The sequence below is a fragment of the Lagenorhynchus albirostris genome, chromosome 2, assembly GCF_949774975.1.
Source record: "Lagenorhynchus albirostris chromosome 2, mLagAlb1.1, whole genome shotgun sequence".
NCBI lineage: Eukaryota > Metazoa > Chordata > Mammalia > Artiodactyla > Delphinidae > Lagenorhynchus > Lagenorhynchus albirostris.
This window is the reverse complement of record NC_083096.1, coordinates 152,971,196-152,986,683: the sequence shown is the minus strand read 5'-3', so window position 1 is coordinate 152,986,683 and position 15,488 is coordinate 152,971,196. Positions and strand designations below refer to the sequence as shown.

Here is a 15,488-nt window from a genome sequence, read left to right as displayed (position 1 = left end):
TAGAGTTATAGGTTTTGGGGAGGAAGACCACAGAGGTAAAGTTATAATAACTTTTTATCCCAACTATCACCTGGATAGTAAGCTCACTGAGGGAAGGAATCTTACCTTATTCTCATCTTTCTATCCTTAGTACATAGCTGGCAAATATCTGTTGGTTAAGGAGGCAGTGGATATACACCAAGGGTTGAGGGGGTACAGAAACTTTGCTATTTATTTATTTAATTTTTGGGGCTGCATCGGGTCTTGGTTGCAGCACGTGGGATCTTCATTGCAGCATGTGCGATCTTTCGTTGTGGTGCATGGGTTTCTCTCTAGTTGCGGTGCATGGGCTCCAGAGTGTGTGGGCTCTGTAATTTGCGGCATGTGGGCTCAGCAGTTGTGGTGCACAGGCTTAGTTGCCCCACGGAATGTGGGATCTTAGTTCCCTGATCAGGAATTGAACCCGCGTCCCCTGCATTGGAAGGCGGATTCTTAACCACTGGACCGCCAGGGAAGTCCCTGCAATTTATTAAAATATGAGCACTAACCCTAACAAGGAAATTGTTCATAAGTTTGCTCAAACTAAAAATAAGAATGACTGATTCACTAAAGTGTTTCATTCTTCTATTCAGGGATCCTTGTAGTTTACCTGTTGTGGTGGAACAGGATATATTCAGCTAAAAAACAAGTTAATTCTTACAGGTAAACCTTGCCTCTTGTACTGATGAAGCCTCAGAGATATATAACACTGCCTGTGGGAAGTATACGTGGTAAAATGGAAAGATGCATTAGGGCTAAAGTCAGGATGGTCTGGGTTTGAAACCGAGTCCTATCACTAATAAATTGTATAATGTTGGCCAGATATCTTTGAGTCTCAGTTACTTTACATATACAGTGGAGCTAATAATATTTATATGAGGGTGGGTGAGATCAACACATGTTTGCATTTTGCAGTGTGTCTGACAGACACTTAAGTTTAATCCCTTTCTAAGTATGGTTTGTTACACAGAATAGGTATGCTTTAAACACATTCTGGAATAAGGCAGGATATACATAAACAAACAAACACAGATGATGATGGTTGTTACTTTTACACTGGATGAATAAACTGTGAAACGATTCATGTGCAAGTATGTTTTTAGGTAGTTAACACTTGCCTGATATACAGCAGCCACTCAAATGTTCGATGATTCTTCCATCACATTTCTTGGACCCAGTGTCAAGAGAATCAATTCCAGTTTTCATGACCCTGGACAAACCATGTCCCTCCTTTAGGCATCATTTTCTTCACTGAATAGTTGACCTAATAGTCACAGAGCTTGAGAGTTGCAAGAAATCTTAGAGATCACCTACTGCCACCCCCTTGCCTAAATCATAAAGCCTGTGAGTGGCAGACTAGGACTTGAATGGGGACTCCTAACCACCAAGCCTTAATTCTTTCCACATACCATGGTACTTATAAGGTCTCTTTCACCTTTTCGTGTATGAAATATTGTAAATTGAACTACTGATCTTTAGAATATCACCTAATTCTGAAACTCCACTAATCAACATAGCTTAAGTTCTATCTTTATTAAAACCAGAAGATACAGAAGAATAAACAAAATTTTCAGTATTAATCCTAGTTTTAGAGAAACTATGATATAGACAGCAGAGGATGAAAATCCTTTCAACTGTGCTGATATATCAAATACTTAAAGAGAGAGGATCTATTCCAAATAGTCTCCCTGACTCCATCTTCTTCATTATTAAATGGAATTATAATCATTTGTCCACAGAACTGGTGGACTGAATCACTACTATTCTGAGATACCCACATCTCTATTATCTTGGTATCCCTTACTGTAACTGAGAGCACAATGATTTTTTTTTTTAATCCAATGGTCTCTTTGTAGTATTCCTACTTTACCTCCATAGGGCCTTGCACACTGCTGACTATTCCTTTCTTTTTGAAACTTACCGCTGTTCCTTTGGCATTCAAAACACTGGTTTCTCCTGATTTTGCTTATAATGTAGTGATTCAGAGAATAGCTTACTGGCCAAGAGCAGAGACTCTGGACCTAGGTCGCTGGAGTTCAAATCCTGGTTCCACCATCTGCTAGTCCTGTGACCTTGGACAGGTTACTTAACTGTTATGTGCCTGTTTCCCCATCTGGGAGGATTACATGAGTTTACAGGTATATAAAATGCATAGTAAATGCTATACAGATATTTGCTGTTTTTGTTCTCCTCCTTAGTCTCTTCCTCTGCTACATTTCTGTGACCTCCACATATTCCACCTGGGGGATTCCATCCATGCAAAGGGGTCTTTACTTCTGTCTACCTGGAAGGCCTTCTTCTCTTCATTCTATCTAGTGAATTCCTTCCTAACCTTTAAGATCCAGTTTAAATGTCATTCTCTCTCTCTCTCTCTCTCTCTGAAGCTTTTCCAAAGACCATCTCTCTTCTCCTGCCTTGGTAGTCAATTGTTCCTGCCCTTGTGTTCCCATATTACTTTGAATATGTTTCAATGAGAGCCCATGTTACATTAGATTGAATGATGTTGAGCCATTTGAAGTTGCCTATTTTAGACCATTTCAGACCTGTAGAAAACAGTTACATGATTCATCCTAATAACATCTCTTTATATTTCTGCTGCTCCTTCCCTCCCTGCATTAAACTCATAACAAAAACTACATGCTATTATTCTTTAAAAATACATATATAATACAATGTTTCAGATATATAAAGAATAATGAATGGACACCCATATATCTACAGCCTAGTTGAAAAAATATTTACCAATACAAGTTAAGGCTCCTGCATGCTCTTCCCAGCAGTATTACTGGTCTTCTCTCCCCACCTTACCCTTCAGAGATCCCCACTATCCTTACTTTGATATTTATCATTACCATGCATTTATTTAAACATTTACTATGTAAGTATGCTTCCCTAAATAATACATGAATGTTGGGCTTTATACAATATAAATGTGTTCTGCCATCTGCTTTATTTACTTAACTTTTTACTTGTGAGATTCACCCAAGTTACTATATAGATCTAGTTCATTCATTTTCATTATTGTATGGGATTCCATTAGGTAAATATACTACAATATTTTCTTTCTTTTATAAATAGACATTTGGACTAGTTTGAACTTTCTGCTATAAAAATGTTGCATAACTATTTATACATGCATAGGAGAGTTTCTAAATGGTATCTGCCTAGAAGTGGAATTGCTGGATTGTAGGTTATGTGTGTTTTAGTTTTAACAGATATTGCTAAATTTTTCTTCACTATGGTTGTGCAATTTCTATTTCCATCAACAGTGTCCAAGAGCTCCCTTAACTCTACATTCCCACCATTATTTGGTATTATCAGACTTCTTAATTTTTGCCAATCTAATAGGTATGAAATGACATCTCATTAGAACTTTAATTTTCCCACAGGAACTAATTACCAGCGAATGGCTAATAAACTTTTAGGTTGCCTCTTTTATACCTTGTCATTCTTCTATTGATTTGTCTTTTTCTAACCTATTTGTAGGAATCCCTAGTTAATACAGACAGTAATATTTAGCTGTTATATGTACCATAAATATATTCTTTAACTCTGTGGCCTATCTGTGCATTTTTAAAATTATGGCATTCACCTTGGTCACTGTACAGAGCTGGAAGACAGAGTGGTGGAAATCACTACCATGGAACAGAATAAAGAAAAAAGAATGAAGAAATGAGGACAGTTTAAGAGACCTCTGGGACAACGTCAAATGCACCAACATTTGCACCAGCATTATAGGAGTCCCAGGAGGAGAAAAGGGAGAGAAAGGGCCTGATAAAATATTTGAAGTGATAACAGCTGAAAACTTCCCTAACATGGGAAAGGAAACAGTCACCCAAGTCCAGGAAGCACAGAGTCCCATACAGAATTAACCCAAGGAGGAACACTCTGAGACACATAGTAATCAAATAGCAAAAATTAAAGACAAGGAGAAAATACTAAAACCAACAAGAGAAAAGCAACAACATACAAGGCAATCCTCATAAGATTATCAGCTAATTTTTCAGCAGAAACTCTGTGGTTCAGAAGGGAGTGGCACAGTGTATTTAAAGTGATGAAAGGGAAAAACCTACAACCAAGAGTACTCTACTCAGCAAGGCTCTCATTCAGATTTGACAGAGAAATCAGAAGCTTTACGGACAAATAAAAACTAAAAAATTTCAGCACCACCAAACCAGCATTACAACAAATACTAAAGGAACTTCTCTAAGCAGAAAAGGCCACAACTAGAAACAATAAAATTATGAAAATGGGAAAGCTCACCGGCAAAGGTAAACATACAGGATAGGTAGGAAGTCGTCCACACACAAATATGATATCAAAACCAGTAACTGTGACAGGAGGGGAGTAAAAATGCAGGATATTTGAAATGCATTTGAAATTAAGAGATCAACTTAAAACAATCATGTATACATATAGACTGCTATATTAAAACCTCATGGTAACCACAAATGAAAAATCTGTAATAGATATACACACAAAAAAGAAAGGAATCCAAACACAACGCTAAAGATAGTCATCAAATCACAAGAGAAGAGAACAAAAGAGGAAAGGAAGAAAAAAAAACCTAAAAAAACAAACTAAAACAATTAAGAAAATGGCAATAAGAACATACACATCTATAACTACCTTAAATGTAAACAGATTAAATGTTCCAACCAAAAGACATAGACTGGCCAAATGGATACAAAAACAAGACCCATATATATGCTGTCTACAAGAGAACCACTTCAGACCTAGGGACACATAACAGGCTCAAAGTGAGGGGGTGGAAAAAGATATTCCATGTAAATGGAAATCAAAAGAAAGCTGGAGTAGCAATACTCATATCAGACAAATAGACTTTAATATAAAGACTGCTACAAGAGACAAAGAACAACACTACATAATGATCAACAGATCAATCCAAGAAGAAGATATAACAATTGTAAATATATATGCACCCAACACAGGAGCACCTCAATATACTATATAAGCAAATGTTAACAGACATAAAAGGAAAGTTGACAGTAATACAATAACAGTGGGGGACTTTAACACTACACTTACATCAATGGACAGATCATCCAGACAGAAAATCAATAAGGAAACACAGGACTTAAATGACACATTAGACCAGATGGACTTAATGGATATTTATAGAGCATTCCATCCAAAAGCAGCAGAATACAGATTCTTTTCAAGTGCACATGGAACATTCTCCAGAATAGATCACATGCTGGGCCACAAAGGAAGTCTCCGTAAATTTAAGAAAACTGAAATCATATCAAGCATCTTTTACAACTACAGCTCTATGAGATTAGAAATCAACTACAAGAAAAAAAATGCAAAAAACACAAACATGTGGAGGCTAAACAATATGCTACTAAACAACCAATGGATCACTGAAGAAACCAAAGAAGAAATCAAAAAATACCTAGAGACACATGAAAATGAAAACACGACAATCCAAAGCCTATGGGACATGGCCAAAGCAGTTCTAACAGGGAAGTTTAGAGTGATACAAGCTTACCTCAGGAAATAGGAAAATCTCAAATAAAGAACCTAACCTTACACCTAAAGCAACTAGAGAAAGAAGAACAAAACCCAAAGTTAGTAGAAGGAAAGAAATCATAAAAATCAGAGCAGAAATAGATGAAATAGAGATGAAGAAAACAAAAGAAAAGATCAATGAAACAAAAAGCTGGTTCTTTGAAATGATAAACAAAATTGATAAACCTTTAGCCAGACTCATCAAGAAAAACAGGGAGAGGGCCCAAACAATAAAATTAGGAATGAAAAAGGAGAAGTTACAAATGACACCACTGAAATACAAAGGACCATAAGAGACTACTACAGGAAACTATATGTCAATAAAATGGACAACCTAGAAGAAATGGACAAATTCTTAGAAAGATACAATCTCCCAAGACTGAACCAGTAAGAAATAGAAAATATGAATAGACCAGTTACAAGCATTGAAATTTAATCTGTGATTTAAAAACTCCCAAAAAACAAAAGTCCAGGACCAGATGGCTTCACAGGTGAATTCCATCTTTGTCACTGTACACAGCACAGTGTCTGTCAGTTAGCAGACATTAATAAATATTTGTTGAATGAATAAATGAAAAACTGAAAAAACACACATAAAGAAATTAGACAATGTTTTAAGCTCTTACTTTGGAATTGTGACCCTCTATGCCTATTAGAAGCTCTTACTTTGGAATTGTGACCCTCTATGCCTATTAGGTTTTTTTTTTTTTTTTTTTTTTTTTGCGGTACGTGGGCCTCTCACTGCTGCGGCCCCTCCCGCCGCGGAGCATAGGCCCCAGACATGCAGGCCCTGCGGCCACGGCCCACGGGCCCAGCCGCTCCGTGGCACGCGGGATCCCCCCGGACCGGGGCACAAACTCGCGTCCCCCGCATTGTTAGGTGGACTCTCAACCACTGCGCCACCAGGGAAGCCCGCCTATTAGGTTTTATAAACTTTTATATTTAAAGAAATAAATTTAATTTAGCTTGGAGACTTTCCGGCAGTCCCTTGAGATAACTGGAGATAAGACAGAGCACCAAAAAATCAGGACTGGAAGTCCAAAATTTTAAATCACCTAAGACAAACAGTTGTCTGCTCTCTTCTTAAATATCTCCAAGAACAAGTATGCTGGCTCTCATGTTTTCTATTATACTTTGCAGAACATAATGACTAAAACAGCCTCTAGTTCCACCATGTTTGAATGCCCCAGAGGAAAGTCTACAAAAGTGAGTGTAAAGCAATTCTACTAAATAAGAAAACACTTAGAAATGTGCCCATAATACATCAATGAGCAATAGACATAGTGATTAAAATGAATATACAATATGTATATGCTTCAATTTTAAAAGCTAACATGGTAACAACTATAGTAAATCAGAGGGGAAAATAATGCATCAGCCTTTATATAATTTAAAATGGAAGGAAATTAATATATTACAACTTACAACAGAACCAGCAGGAGGTTCAGACAGCCCAGAGTCTTAAAAAGGAAGTCATAGAAAGCAATGAGTCATTCTGGACAAAACACAGAATCTGTAGTAAGAAGACCTGGTTTTGAGTTGTCATTCTGACATTTACTAGCTATTTGGCATTGGGCACATCATTTAATCCACCTACACCTCAGTTCCTTATCAGTAAATAGAGTTTATAATGATCTGGCATCCTCTCTAACAGGGTTATTGTATGTTTCAAATTAAGTAGAAAAATGTGTGACATACTTCAATAACATGCAATTGTAATCACCTATCCTTCTTCATCTTCCCATCTCCCCAATGGCAGCAATCTGTATAACTGTGATGTTTTTTCCAGCAGGGCTCAGTAGAGCTAGTACAGGCAAGGAGAGAGAGATTAGTTCGGGATTTTGCCCAGACAGGGACAGAAGGACAAAAGAGCAAGGGAATAAAAGATAATGATAAGAGAGTGAATGAAATAGCAAGAGACTAAGAAAATTAAGCTGGATAGGGAAGGAAGTGAAGACAGGCCTTGGTGGGGTCAAAGAAAAGATCTAGTAGATCCTCAAAGGTCAGGCAGAAGATGAAATTTTGAACAAATCTGCATGTCTTCATTCATAATTTCAGAGGTGGGCCATCTTTGCATGAGAACAAAGCTCATGGTGTGACTAGGGGAGCTGATTAGCTAAAATGATGATCACTTCAGTTGAAGAGGTCAATGTGTTGAAGAAACGATCATCCATGTGAGTACTGAAGCCACTCAGGGTAAGGCCAAAAATTGAGATGGAAAGGAAGACTGTGTGTGCTAAGTCCTAAATGATAGAGAAGATCTATTATATAAGAAGACAAGAGTGGTATAGCCGTTGTGCCAGAGAGCACAGGGATTTTAAGAAGGCAGAGAAGCAGCGGTCTGGAAATGTATGAAATAGTGGTGCATAAAAAATTACAGTCATCATTATCTCTCTCCTTTTGCAAGGAGTGGTCTGGGAGAATGAGCTGCACCCGTTCAGAAGGGCTAGATTAAGCGATCTTACTCTCCTGGCTTCCATTTAAGGCCAGAACACACATTAAAACATCCCATAAAATGGTTAACAGTGTAGAAAACAGGAGTTTCAGAGAACAAGTGGAAAGGTTTGAAAGGGAGCAAAATAGCAGGATTGGGAGAGAGGAAGAGGAAGCCAAGTCAGCACAGGAATAACAGTACAGAAGAAAGACATATGATTGGAGGAGCTGGGACAAAGGTAACAGAGGATAAGACTTGCTGGGTTTATATGGCCAAAAGTTATCAAAATAATTAGCTCTAGCAGTTCCCTGATAGCTAGGGAGTTAGCACTAAGGCCTTGACAATGGTTTGGTTAAATTCCCTCATTTACAGATTGCAGGGGGTGGGGGCAACATCTGAGTATCTAGTATGTACTTATTCACATTATGTAAAGTGTTAAGCCCTACACCCACACCTTTCCTCATTTTATAAATGAGGGAACTGAGGATCACAGAAGCAAAGTGACCAGCCCTGGGTTGTATTATTAATATTCAGTGACACTGAGGACCCAGGCTTATTTTTCAAATCTAAATCAGTATGGCAGTATAAGAAAGAATTTGAAATGAGAACATCTTTAGTCACTTTCTACCAGTGAGATCTTGTATGTTTTTTTAACTCCACTAAGCCTATCTACCAAACAAGGTTATTGCAAAAGATTAAGCTACAGCTACAAAATAAATCCTAGTAGTTATTTTTTTAACTGAAAGCTGGTCTACATAGGAACTTATTTTCAAATGTGAATTTACTTGGTTTATTTCAAACACAAATCCAAAGTGTCTAAATTAATGCCTATAGATTTTACAGATAGGAAACTGAGGTAGAAAGGGAGGATGTACAATCTATGGCTCCCTCGTATATCTAGAATCAAGTCCAAACTCCAAAGTTTCAGGTCTTTAATACTATGGCCCCAGCCCACCTCTCTAGTGGGCTTACTGACTTACACAAATACAATACTTGACCTCTGGCAACTATCAATTTTTAAAAACATATCCTATAATTTCCCCATTTTGGAGCTCCACCTAAATTATTTAATCTATTTAAATTTGTTCTCCAAGGCTCAAATAAAATTCATCTTGAGTGTAAAGCCTAACCTTGTTCCAACTGTTGAGAAATGATGGCTCCATCCTCTGAACTCCTATATCACTTTGCTTTACCTCCCTTAGAGTACTTATTGCCTTACAATTTAGGTAAGCATGAAAAAATTTCATTTCTGCCATCAGAGCTTAAGTCCCTTAAAGGTAGTTGGAAGAGAATTAACATTTACTTTGCATCTCTGAAGTGCCAATTGCTTCTCTAGTGTGTATACACACACACACACACACACACACACACACACACACACACATTATTTCATGTAACCTCTGTGACACCCCATGAAGTAGAAATCTATTTTTTACACATAAGGACACTGAAAGTTACAGAGGTTAAACAATTTGCTTACAGTCCTAAGGCTAGCAAGTGACATAGCCTAGATTTGAATCCATCTTTCTAACCCAAAGCCTAGGCTCTTGCCACTATACTCTTCCCAGAAACCATGAGTATATCCTCACTACTGATTGTTTCCTATCTATCCACTGACCATCAGGGAAAAAAAACCTCCATGGACTTCATCATTAAGTATCAGCAGAAAGGATTTGATATAGGATATCTGCCCTCCTACTTTCCAAGAGTTAGAATAGATTCTTCAGAGCCAACAGAATGACTAATATGAGACCTGAATAAAGATGAAGAGATCAGAATCCTGCTTCTAGGAAGGAAAAGTCAAAAACCATTACTTTTCCATTCTTGTGTTTAAAAATTCCTCCTCCTCTGAGGTTTCCACCACCTGGCTGTATCACTCCTTACCCCTCCTCCTCATCTGTCATCTACCACCCTCCCGATTAATCCCCTATATTCACTGCACCTGGGTCACAATCCCTCTCTTCCCTGCATCCTAGCATCCTAAATCATTTCACTATCCATGCAGAAGACTCGTTCAATACAATAGCCTCGCAGCTCCTTGTCATACTCAGCTTCACCCGACCTTCACCTCTGCTGTACTTCAGCAACTCACACACAGAGACCTAGCTGTCACCTAGAAGAGCTCCACATCAGACAATTTAACTCTAATATTCCACTTTCTGACCACAACCTTTTTTTCCTATCTTACTTCTACATTTGCTCATTGACCTAACTCAAGAAATCACAGAAACTCTAAGTCCCAAACTGAAATCATTATCCAGTGTTTCCTGTCTCAGTTAATGTCACCATCATCCCCCTAGTCACCCAAACCAAAAACATGAGCATCACCCTGGACTCCTCACCCTCTGATCTACACACGCAATCAATCATAAAGCCTCACAGATTCTCTCAACTTCATCCCTCTCTCCTCATCCCTATAACCACATTTAAAAAATGTTATTTAAGCATATCTATAAAAACCTTTCAGTGATAAAAAAAAGTCACCTATTGAATTCATTTCAAGATACTTATGCATACAGGGTCTACCATGACATGGCCTCGGACTGTATTTCTGGCCTCACAACTTACCACTTACATCTTCATCGTTATTTCTTAGCAGTCCCAAACTGCTTGTGGTTTTCTAGGCAAGCCATTCCTTTTCTCACACCGATGCCTTTACTCAAGCTATTCTCTCTGTTTGAAGCACATTTTTTACTCATCTTTGCCTGACTTACTTCTACGTACCATTTAAGACTTGGGTCAGGTGTCATGTCTTCTTCAAGCCTTCCCTCAAGTCCCAGACTAGTCTAAGCACCCTCCCCTCGATGCAACCACAGCATCACAGGCATAGCTCTCACCTTTTATTCTGAGATGACCTATTTCAGCATCTAATTTACCAACTTCACAAGGACTGGAAATGTATCTTATTCATCTCTGTCTACCCAGCTAAACATAGTACATAGCATAGTGCCTGACACATAATAGACACATTAAGTATAGAGTAAATGTTAGAAGATGTTGAGATTACATTTTCAGTGGGATATTCACACCAGTGCTTTCTCACAGAGTTTTTTAGTATTTCCTACCATTAACTCCAAGTCCTTTGAAGGGAAGGAACCAGAGCTTTTCCTGAGTCTGCACAGTTCTGTAAAGAATGATGCTATACAAAGTTTTACCCAACAAACATAACAGAAATCAAAACTTGACGTGTGCTAGAAACTTCAAAACCACTGACCAAGTGAAAAAAATGAAGATATAAGAATAAAGATAAAGAACTAATTCTGACCGCTGTGTTGTCTATGTTATGTGCTTGTCTATGTTATAAAAACAGTGAAATTTTGCTTAGAATATAAACAGCGTCCTGGATACAAGAGCTTGGCACTTTATCTACAAGGTCATCACATCTCTGCTAAGCTTAAAAAATTACTAACCTGCAGGGTTGCTTAGGCAGGGGCTTAAGTTGTTGGTAAAGACACTACTTAAAAACTTAACCCCACAAACCAAGGCTCAGTGATAAAAAGGCAAGTAAAAAATAATGCTGGTATATGAGCAACAACAAAAAAATGTTCTTTTCATAGTAATTTTGGGCCTTGTGTTGGCAGTTAGAAAGAGAGCAAAGAGTTCAATGTAACAAAGCATTTCCCTCTCCAACTAAATATTAAATTGCAGTCTGGCATCAAACTAGGGATGCCAGACTCAATTCTTTCCCAGTGTAAAAAATAATAAGCTCTTCTATTTGCATGGTGCATTCCAATCGATATACATTTGCTCATTTGATAAAGTGTTTATAGACATTTTTAAAAATGAGGGAAACCCCCAAATTTTCCACAAAATAATAACTCTTTTAGTTGGTTTAAACGAACAGTACTAGATTTTTTTTTTTTTTAAGTTCAAAACACGGCACAGAAGTGAGAAACGGAATAGAGTACTTTATATTTAAGCAGGTCAATCCTTGGGGCCGAAAGAGCTTCTTGCAGAAACTTAATAGGTTTTGGGTTTCCTTGGGAAGAGATCGGTTTCCCATCACTGGAGGCGATGTTCAGACTTCTCAAATTATTAGGGTAGAATTTGGGATTTTCAAAGCTACTTTGGTATGGGATGAGGGAAAGGGACCCTGGATGACTTTTAAATTCCCTTCCAGTCTGGAGATGTTTTGGGGTTCACTTATCTCCAGGAAACCCCTTTTCATTCCTCCGGGGCTGGCCCACAGCTGTGCCCACGTGTCCAGCCCTCCTGGCCGCTGGCTCACCTCGGTGCCCAGCGGCTCCCGCCCCCGTCGGAGGTTGGAAACCTGCTTTCCGCGCCCGTTTCCGGCGGCACACGTGAGTTGTCTCGGCGCAGCTCCAGCCGCCGGAGCCAGCCCGGAGGACCGCTGCTGACAGCTCCCCGCCCTTCGCGCCCCCGACCCTCGGATGAGCCACGCTGTCCGCCGACCTCGGTCCTCGCCCGCCCCGAACCGGATCCGGCCGGCGAGGATCCACAGGCATCTCTCAGCTCTCCTGTCCGAGCCGACTGACAGCCCCTCCGACTCCCGGCCCTCGGCCCAAAGCCAACACTCTCGGGCCGACCCAGCCCCGCCGGCCAGAACAGAGAGACCGCCGTTCGGACCGCCCGCGATGCGGACCCTCCAGAGGTCCCCGTGTCCTTGAGTTTCCCTCGCGGGGCCCCCGGGGCGCCTCTACTGAGTCAGGGCCGCGGGCCGGACACTGGGCCCCGCTGGCCCGGCCGCGGAAGCAGAACGAGCCGCCGGAGCTCCGGGCCCAAGAACACGGCGGGGGACGGCCGCGCTCGGACCCCAGACAGGCCGACCGGCCGGGACACACAGACGGACAGTCGGGCCCGAGGGGCGGGGGCAGCGGCCGGGCCGGTCCTGGCGCCTCCTTCTCACCCGGGGCGGCCCCTGGCGGCCCAGCCCCTCAGGGCGCGGGCTTTCCGGGAGAGCGGAGGCGGCCGCCGAGGCGCTTACCTGCGGGCGCAGCGACGACGCGGAGCGGCTCACTCCCTGCCCGCCGCCATGTTTCCGCTGCGCAGCGAGCTAGGGAGGACGCGCGGAGGGGGCGGGCGGGGGCGGCTCCGGAGAGCAGCGGCTGCCGGCCGGCCGGCGGGCTGGCGCGCGGCTGGGGGCTCGACCGAGGCGGCGGCGGCGTTGGCTGAGGCGGGGGCGGGGCGCGGGCTTCCCGGCCCCGCCCCCCGGGCCTCAGGCCGCAGGGTGGCGAGCGCCTCGGCAGTTGGGCCCGCGCGGGGGGGCGGTGCCGGGAGGGCGCCGCCGAGCGCCCAGGCCCCGCTAGCCTCCGCTGCCTCCCGCCTCCTGCCTTCGACCCCGGGGTCCAGACCCGCGTCCCCACCGGCCCTATGCGCCGCTTCTCACGGGTGGGTAAACTGAGGTCTGGAGAGGGCTCGGGTACTTCGGTTCGAGTCCCGCTGTCGCCGCTCCGAGCCCGCGCGTGGGCGGGTGGGGGAGGTGGCGGACCCAAGAGGCGTCAGGTCAGGTTGGCTGACGCGCGGCGCCGCCTCGGGCGAAGAGCGGCGCTCCGGGGCTCGAATCCCTGCCCTGCTAAGAGTGATGGATGACCTTGAGCGAGTTACCTTGTATTTCTACCCCAGGACCCTCACCTCTAACGGGATAGCATTCAATCCAGAGGGTTGGTGTGAGGATAAATAAGTTAATGCTTGTGAAGCCCACGGAAGAGTGCTGGAGACCTAGTAAGTAAATGCGTAGGAAATAGAAGCTCCCGCGGTCCCTTCATTGGTTCATCCATCCATTCAACAACTACTTACGCATTGAGCCCCTCCATGTGCCGGGAGACAGGCTCATTCTGGTAGTGAACACTCTTTGCTACACTCCTATGGTTAAACGCCGCGTCCACCTGGATCATCCCAATTTTAACAGGGAGGAAACTGAAGCTCAGGGAGGTGAAGCTACTTGTCCAAGGTCACCCAGCCAGTAAATGAGTGGAGATTCATCTCCAACCTGACTTCAGAGCCTGTGCTCTGCCAGCAGGGAGTCATCAGCTGTTTGGATGGGTCAAAGGAGGCTCCCTGAGAGTTAAACACTTTCAGGTTGGCTCTTGAAAGAGTCTGCAAGGAGGAAGCTCATTTCAGGCAGAGGGACGGATGTGTGCAAGGGCATAAAGACATATGATAGCAGATGGCTGGTTGGTGTGACTGGCAGGGTGGGAGTATGAGAGACAGTGTGAATGTGGTGATGACGGTGCTGAAGCTAGACAGGGAAAGGAAGCCAGAACATGGAAGGAGGTCTTTGTGTGCCTAGAATGACATTTAATGTCCTTGTATGTCTACCTTAGAATTTATTTTGTAGGCCAGTGGTTTTCATAGTATGGTTCTGGGACTCCTGGGTGTCCCTGAGATCCTTTCAGGGGTCAGAGAGCTCAAAATTATTTTCATAATAATGCTAAATGCGATTTGCTTTTTTTTACTCTGATGAGCATACAGTGAAGTTTTCCATAGACTATAGGACAAATGATATTTCAACGCATTAAATGCGGGTACAGATTTGAAAATGCAGCTGTCTTCTTTAAGCCAGGTGTTAAAGAGATTTGTACAAATGTAAGACACCGCTTTTCTCATTAATATTTTGTCTTAGAAATAGTAGACATTTTCCACTAAAAATGTGTTTATATTAACAGGTAATGGATTTCTTGTAATTTTAAATGAATTAATAAAATTTTAGAAATTTCTCAGTTTTAATTCCTAATATGGTAAGTATTGTTAGAAGTAACAAATGGCACATTAAAAAGCTCTTCGAGGTCCTCAGTAATATTTAAGAGTGGGAAGGGGTCCTGAGCCCAAAAGGTTTATGAATGCCTGCTATAGGCAGAAAGAAGCTATTGAAGTTTTAAGTAGGGGAGTGACTTAATCAGACTTTCATTTCAGAAAGAGTTTTCAAGACCCAAGGCCAGCCTTGAGGGATAAGTTCACAAGGCATGGGCATTCTAGGCAGAAGGATAGAAACAGGGAAGTGCAGGGCTGGTAAGCAACAGAGCTAGGACCCAGATGACTCTGGTCTTTTTATTCCTCATTTGGTATCACTTTACCACCTGACAAGCGACAGGATGAGTGTTTTATTCCTTCATTTCCACTGGGTGCTGTGTAGTGAGGCTTTTGCTCGCATTTGCTGTGGACGTTAGCACCCTTTCTGACCCCAGCACACTGCTACCTCTCCTCTTTGCCCGTTTTCTGAGAAGCAGTCCAGTGAGGAAAGCAGAGGAGAGGAAAAGAGGAGGTTACCAATGCTAGTGTGAGTAGGCATGGGAATCCTGGCAGAGGGTTCTCCAGAGCTACACAGCCCGGGTTATCCTTCACATACTTCTAGGGCTCACAAGTGAGAGGGAAAACAATTGTATCAAACCTCTGCTGTCAGGAAAGCCGCTTTTGAAGAGAAGTTCCCCAGAGTGCTGAGAGTCTGTTCCTTTAACATTAAAAAAAAAAAGTATCCATATCAGATGAAAATCTTTTAAAGGTATTTTATAAACTTCCTAGCCATCCTTATTTAAGAAACAGAAGT

General features: G+C 42.0%; 1 protein-coding gene across 8 annotated transcripts in view; it reads right to left on the bottom strand.

The window, feature by feature from the left end:
- Positions 1-13,064, bottom strand: part of SCMH1 (Scm polycomb group protein homolog 1) — a 187,336-nt gene extending 174,272 nt beyond the window's left edge. For 6 of the 8 annotated variants that reach the window (XM_060140371.1, XM_060140366.1, XM_060140372.1 and 3 more), the window contains exon 1: positions 12,930-13,064. The gene's annotated coding sequence lies outside the window, so the exon portion shown is untranslated. The remainder of the gene's footprint in view (positions 1-12,929) is intronic. The other 2 variants (XM_060140368.1, XM_060140367.1) reach the window with 2 other exon arrangements.
- Between the last annotated feature and the right edge of the window lie 2,424 nt (positions 13,065-15,488).